Raw genomic sequence first — 7,645 nt, 5'->3', positions numbered from 1 at the left:
TGTGCTTCTGAGAGTGCTCCAAGACTGATATTCAGAAGTACATCACCAAACAGGCCTTTCTACTGAGGAGTCTGAGTAAACTTGAACTTCCAGTCTTTCAGTTAGCACTGAGTATTACCATGTCTACCACACAGGGACTCCCAACCACAGAAGTTAGATTCTTGTATTAGTCCCATTTTAGAAATGAGAAAACTGATGTGCAAAGACCAATAAAAAGCCACTGCCATTGAGATGATTCCAACTCATAGCAACCCTACATGAGAGTTTCCAAGATTGGAACTCCCTAAAGGGAGCAGATAGTCTCATGCTTTGCCTATAGAACAGTTGATGGGTTCGATAGGCTGACCTTGCAGTGGTTGGCAATCCAGTGCCTGGCCAACAGTGTCATCAGGGCTCCCCGTGGCACAGAAAGGGGTTGCACGATTTTCCAAGATCGCCCAAATGAATAAGGGACTGAGTCAGCATGTGAGGCCAGATATCTGGCCCCCATATGACTAAACCCAAGAGCTATTCTACACCCCGGCACTACTAGGCTTCTTCATAGGATTAGTATGAGGATTCTAAAGCCAAAACTTAACTCACTGCCTTTGAGTCAATTGTGGTCTTACAGGACACTCTTAGGGACTTGATAAAACAAGGTAGAACTGCCTCTGTGAGTTGCCCAGACTAAGTTTTTATGGGAGAAGACTCGCCTTTCTCCTTTGGAGTAGCAGGAGGGTTCAACATGCTGACCTGTGGTTAGCAGTCCACTGTATAACCCACTAAGCCACCAAGGCTCCTGTCATGATAAGATGATATACATACAGCACGTAGCAAAGTATCTGCACACATACTCAACATAATCACTAACGTCATCAGTATGGTAGCTGTGGGCTGTTGACCAAAGGGTTGGTGGATCAAGTCCATCCAGATGAATCTCATAAGAAAGACCTGAGAACCTACTTACAAAGAAAACCAGCCATTGAAAACTCTAGGGAGTGCAGGTCTACTCTGCTGTGAATTGGAATTGCCCCTCTAGCACCTGGTTTTGCTTGTTAGGTTGAGCCAGGACGTGTTCAGGCTGATGTAGTCTGTACCAGAGCCATCCTTCACAAGGCAAATTGTGCTGTGTGCCCAAAATAACTCTCTTAGCCCTGGTCCAAGTGAAAATGAAGTTAGCACAGATTACCTAGCAAGGAAACAGAAGTAAGCTAATCAATCAGCTAGATAGGACAGAAGGGTGGCTCCAGCGCACAATATGTTAAGACCTCATTTATAACAACTCCGGGCCTCGTTAGCACTATCGGTATGATTTCTGGAATTAGAGAGGGGTGTCTCATCTCGCTGCCAAACACACCACATGCAGAGCAATAGCTATTAGTTTTGCCTTTGGGGTCCTTGGATTTATATGTATTGATTCTTCTGCCTGAAAAGCTCTTCTCTCACTTCTTCTCATGATAAACTCCTATCCATCCTTCACTACAAAGGTCAAATGTCATCCTCTCTAATGTCTCCTTCTTTGTAAGACCTCCTTGAACTCTTCAACAATTTTTAAAGCTTGAATTTAGCTACATGTTTACATGTCTTTCGATCTTGCTAAGTCTCAGACGGTAAACTCTCGTGGATCATGAGTTATTCAGCGCTGCATCCCATCATCTAAAACAATGCCCCGTCCAAAGATTTTCTATAAAAATCTGGTAAGAAGATGAGCAAACGATGCTCCCAATGGCCTTAGCTTACCCAGTTACCTCAAGGGCTGGTCATGACAGAATTAAAAACCAGAAAGAAATTATCCTCTAAATTATTCTCTGCCTAAGCTAAGGTCTATAGATTTCACAAGGGAAAATCTGAACTACTTAATTTAGACCTTCCCAGGGCCATAGGAAATGAAACCGTCGACTGACATGGAGTGCAGTGGTGAAGTTGCTCCCTGGCTAAGCAAAGGTTGATGGTTGGAATCCACCCAGTGGCATCTTGGAAGAATAGCCAAGTGATCAACTTTAAAAATCATCAGTCTTTGAAAACCCTAAGGAGCCCAATTCTACTTTGATCCACACAGAGTTGCCATAATGTGTAATTGACTCCATGACAACTGGTTAATTATTTAGGTTCCCAAGAGCTTACCATAAAGCCTGGACAAGGAAAGTTGCCCCTTGCAGTTTCACGAAGCTTCTCCCTATACCACCATGCCTCAGTTCCCATTTTCAAAGCTCAAAATTCAAACTCACTGCCATTGAGTAGATTCCAACTCATCGCAACCGTGTAGGACAGAGTGGAACTGTTTCTGTGGGGTTCCTTGACTGTAACTGTTTACAGGAGTAGGAAGACTCATCTTTATCCAGCTGGCTGACTGATGGTTTAGAACTGCTGACCTTGTAGTTAGGAGCCCAATACGTATCCCCTCTATCCAAAGACTTCTCCATTCCCTATTTTTGTTGTTGTTGCCAGGTGTCTTCTAGCTGGGTCCTACCCATAGTGACCCTCTGCACAACAGAACTAAACCCTGCCAGGTCCTGCACCCTCCTCACAATGGCTCCTGTTCTCAGAGTCCACTGATGAAGCCTCCGTGTTGGTCCAGCTGCTTCTTCCTCAGTTTCACAAAAAGCAAACAAGTCAATCCTGACCCATAGCGACCCTATAGGATAGAGTAGAACTGGGATTGGAGTCTAGCCTGTCAATCAGGTCACAGCCTGATGATGCTTCCTTGTGCGTGTGACCTGCTCATGAGGATTCTGGAACGTCTTCACTTTCGAGTTAGAAGTGGACCACCCTCTCTCTCTGCTTTCGCCTGAGTCTTGAGTGATTTATGGGCTAGTATCAGACTTATGAACTTGATCTAGGCTGGGTTGGGATGTTTTCTTCATATATAATTACTCTTTGATATAAAGCTCTCTCTTACACACGTCTCTGGGTTTGTTTCTCTAAAACACCTGGCCTAACACATTAGAGCCCTGTCTTTCTTCCTCGGAGCTGCTGGTGGTTTCAAACTGCCAGTCTTGAAGATCAAGCCCAATTAGTAGGCCCACTGCCACTGTACCTCCTTGTTTCCCATTTTAGTACCTTTTAAAGATAAATGTTTGCTGTTTGAAAATCTTTTAAATGAGCAGGTACCCCCTGCCAAGACCTGGCCTAAGCAAATCAAATCTAAGATTTCTAGGCAGCAAAGTGAGCATTGTTTTCACCAGAGTCAATTTGGAGAAAAACAATTAAACTCCTTTATTGGACCTGAAGATGTAGCCCTTCTCCTTCACAGGCGATCTGCCCCTTGCACCCCTCTTCGCTCTGAAATCCACTCACCCTCTGCCATCTTTTCACATTTTGGGGAGAAAACCACTTAAGTGTGAATTTGCCGGAAGGATTGTTCAATGGTAGACTTGAACTCAGATAGTATCTGGCCTAACTAGCTATGTAGCAGTGACATCTACTGGGGAACATTGTCACTTCAGGGCTTCTGCTTTTGGACTGCCCTAAGCGACACAGTACACACTCGCCCTTAGGACAACGCGGTCAGGTGGTTGATATTGTGATTTGCATTAGTTAGCTGAGGCCGCTGAAGAAGAGCTGGAATTTGAACTCAGAGCAGTGAGAATGAGGTTTCAACCATTAAGCCCGCTGCCTCTTCTATAGTCAGTTGCTGCATTTTGAGCCATGTTTTTGTATCTTGCTTTGAAAACGTGTGTTTGTGTGTCTGCTTCCCTAATAAAATCTCTTCTCTTCAGGGCAGGACCTTTGTCTTATTCGTGCCTGTCATGTCAGCACGTGCACCACCCTCAAAACCAATGGTCTGTTTGAACTCGTGCCCGAGATGACATGTCAGTCCCATCGCTTGCAAGGTCTCCCTCTTTGACGTGACCCTCCACTTTACGTGATAAACCTAGGAAGGCTGTTAAACGTTTCTGGGAATAACTCAGAGCCCCAAAGGGAGAGCCAGGCCCTGGTGTCTCTCCTGCTCTATCATCAACAATGTGATTTCTGCCACTGCAAGATCTCCCAATGTACACATGCCTGCTCTTACTTGTAGATCAGAGACTCAAGTTGGTACAAATTCAGATTTCTGAGGTGAGACGGGCTGAGAGCACTGGACTGGCTCTCTGTGGTCCCACCTCCTCACCAACTCCAACACCAATGCACCCGAAGCTCCAAGAGCTTTAAGGACCCTTCTGGAGTCTCTCCTCCTTCTGTCACAAAAGTAAGCTGGGGGATGGGGGGGGGATGACGGGGATAGAACAGGTACCGCAGTCAAGTCAGGAGGGGGGACGTGTGCTGGCTGGGGTTTTTCCTCCACAATCCGCTTGTTGGAAATGACTAGTTTTGCATTGCCCATGAACTGTTTGTCATCGGTTGCTGATTAAATACAAAACAGCAAAAGTATCTGCATGCAAAGATATTGCTTCAAGATGTGGTCATTGGTGAATGCATGTCTTTCCACAAATGTTGGTGAGCAGTGTGTATGGCCCGTGGAACATGACTCGGGCAAGGGTTTTTCCATCGCCACACCTGCACCATTGGATTGAGTCCAGGGAACTGCTGACCGGTGAGCGCTGCTCTGTCTCCGCCTTTCTAGTATAATCACCTTCAACTCGGTCTCCTTTACTCGGTCATGAGAGAAAGCGGCTTTCTTCCACATTAACTTTCAGAAAGCAAATAGAAAACATTAATTTATTACTTACCCTTCTCAAATCTGGAGGAAACCACTTTAATATTCAGAAAACGGTTTACAGTTTGGGTAAAAACAAACCTTATTCTAGTACATATGGTAGCTGTTTGCAAAACCAATGAGGATTCCCTTTGTAGAGATAGGTTGTAACTATTGGAGCCTCGTTCTAACCGTCACATTAAGAGAAGCCATGAGACTTCCTGATGAGCAGATCCTCCTGGAGATATATATCAAAGCAGACAGAGGATAGCCTCATTATTTAAAAGGAAAATAGAACTTCATATGGTGAGGAAGCATAATGAAGGATATTGGAAGATTTTATGGTAGGACACAAAACCACCAGGCATGAGTTGCCGTCGAGTTGACTCTGGCGCATGGTGACCCATGGGTGTGTCAGGGAAGAACGGTGCTTCAGATGATTTGCTTTGGCTGGTTTTTCAGAGATGGGATCCCAGGACTTTCTTCCAAGGGACCTCTGGGTGAATTCAAACCCGCAACTGTTCGTTTAGCTGACAAACGTGTTAACATTGGCAACTCTCTGGGCTGCAGCACGTAATGAAGACCTGCGCTACTACATGGATTTAGGCAGAGGAAGAGATAAAAAAATAAAATCTTTCTCAACAAAGAAGGAAGGAAAGTAGGAGGAGAAAGGAAGGTTGGTTGCCCATTAAATATGAGAGCTGAAATGTGTTGAATACGTAAGCCCCAGCGAAGGAGAGTAAAAGAGGGGTGAAAGTGTAAGGAGACTGAGGTCATGTTAAAAGTTGAAGGGGAAGGTAAAAGCCCAAGACCACCAAAACGAGCCGATCATAAGAGTCTGTGCCCTTGCTCAGAGAAGCTCAGTGGAAGTGGCCATGCATCTCTTCTCTGCTTTTTGTCAAAGTCCCAGGTTCACAGAAAAGGGGTCATGTTGGCCTCACTTGAATATGGCCTAAAAGGATCTGAATCAAGAGCAATGGCCAGGAGGTAGGGAGGCAGCAGCGGGTGTGTACATGTGCAAAGCAACATGGCCAGGCACATTTTACAGAAATATTTTGTGTACACTTACTATACTATACTATGCATTAGAAATATTATGCAGGAGCGTAAGCAGAGACCACGTAGGCAGAATTTCTGTCCTCAGGGAGCTCAGGGCATCTGTATGTGCCAGACTGCCACCCCATTAGTGTCTATTACACTAACCAAATGGAGCTCGGTGAGGCAATGGTGAATGCGCTCAACTGCTCATCCAAAGGTCAGAAATTCAAATCCACTAGAGTCTCTGCAGGAGACAAATGAGGCTAATAGCTCATTAGAGTCACTTCCCGTGAACTCTGGTATGCCGGTGCCCTGTAACCCTGTGCATGGACGTTAAAGTCTAGAAATTGAGGACACCACTGGAGAGAGTATTATAAGGATCAAGTGAGATAGCATACGTAGAGTCACGTGTTATGCACTCAGTAAATACTTATTCCTTCTCCTAGTTATTTTCTCATGAAATGTAGGCTCTTAACATTCAGGGTTTAGTTTTAGTAGAAAACCTTATGTGTACAAACAAGTTCTTGAAAAGCTATTCTTATAAATAAAAGGAAATACGCAGGCAACTACCCAGGTCTTGCCTAAACTTTTGTTTCTTCAGTTCAAACAATGAAGCTATTTATATTCAAGACTGCTGCTACCACCACCTGGTGGCAGCATACAGTATAATAATTGTGAATGGAGAATGCGTCTGTGTGTGTATATGCATGTGTGTGTATGTGTGTGTGTGTGTCATGCACTCCTAGATATTTCTTAGAGTTGTACATGTTACACTCACTTGGGAGGGTTTCAACAGCAAGTGCTGTACACCATATTTTCCTAAATTTGATCTGTATTAAGGCTTTGGAATGTCACGAAGACACCTAAAGCAGTAATTTGTGTTTTCTAAATTCACTGCTGTCTAGTACCATTGGATTCACTACCACTCTCTCACTTGATACCCCTGTTGCAACGTAAAGTCAAAAGCTAAGGAGCACTTTGAATAATCATGTAAAAATAAAACAGGCCATGAAATCAAAAGTAATTGCAACAGAAGAAAAAACGCGGATACATTGGGCCAAGGAAAATCAAAGCCGTGTGCGTTCTACAGGACACTGTCAAGAAAGTGAAGAGATAAGCCCCGGAGAGAGACTACATGTTTGTAAATCATATACTGATAAATGACTTGCATGGAGAACATATGAAGCATTCCCTCAACTCAGTAATGAAAGGACAAATATCCCAACATGAAAATGTGCAAAGAGTATGAACTAGACTTCCTTGTAGAGAAGACACAAAAATGGTCAATAGACATGTGGAAAAGTGTGCTGCATCATTAAGCACCAGGGAAATGCAGTCAAAATCACAATGAGATACCTGGTGGCTTAGTGAGCGACACACTGGGCCGCTAACTACAGGATCAGCAGTTCAAATCCATCATGCACTTCAGAAGACAGATGAGGTTTTCTGCTCCGGTGATGAGTTACAACCTCAAAAACCGACTAAGGTAGTTCTACTCTGTCCGAAAGGGCCGCTGTAACTTAGAACAGACTTGATGTCAGGGAGTTTGGTTTGGTTGGGTCACACCTTCTGCAGAGGGTATTTGGGTAAAATAAAAATAATGGATAATAAGTAACTAGTGTTGGCAAGGATTTTGAGAAACTGGAACCTTCACACATTACTGGTGGGTACATAGTATGGTGCATCTACTGTTCGAACCAGTTTTGTAATTTCTCAAAAAGACTAAACATAGAGTTACCATGTGACTAATCAATTCAATTCCTAGGTGTGTGTGTGTGTGTATATATATATATATATATATATATACACATATATATATATACCTAGTTAGTGTATATATATATACCTAGTTAGTGTATATATATATACCTAGTTAGTGTATATATATATACCTAGTTAGTATATATATGTGTGTATATATACACATTACTTGTACATTACTGTATGTTACTGTTCTTAAGAGCTTTGTTTAGCATAGCTAAAAAGTGGAAA

The sequence above is a fragment of the Echinops telfairi genome, unplaced genomic scaffold, assembly GCF_000313985.2.
Source record: "Echinops telfairi isolate 266 unplaced genomic scaffold, ASM31398v2 ScPeMD7_7424;HRSCAF=8462, whole genome shotgun sequence".
NCBI classification, from domain to species: domain Eukaryota; kingdom Metazoa; phylum Chordata; class Mammalia; order Afrosoricida; family Tenrecidae; genus Echinops; species Echinops telfairi.
This window is presented reverse-complemented; position numbering follows the sequence as displayed.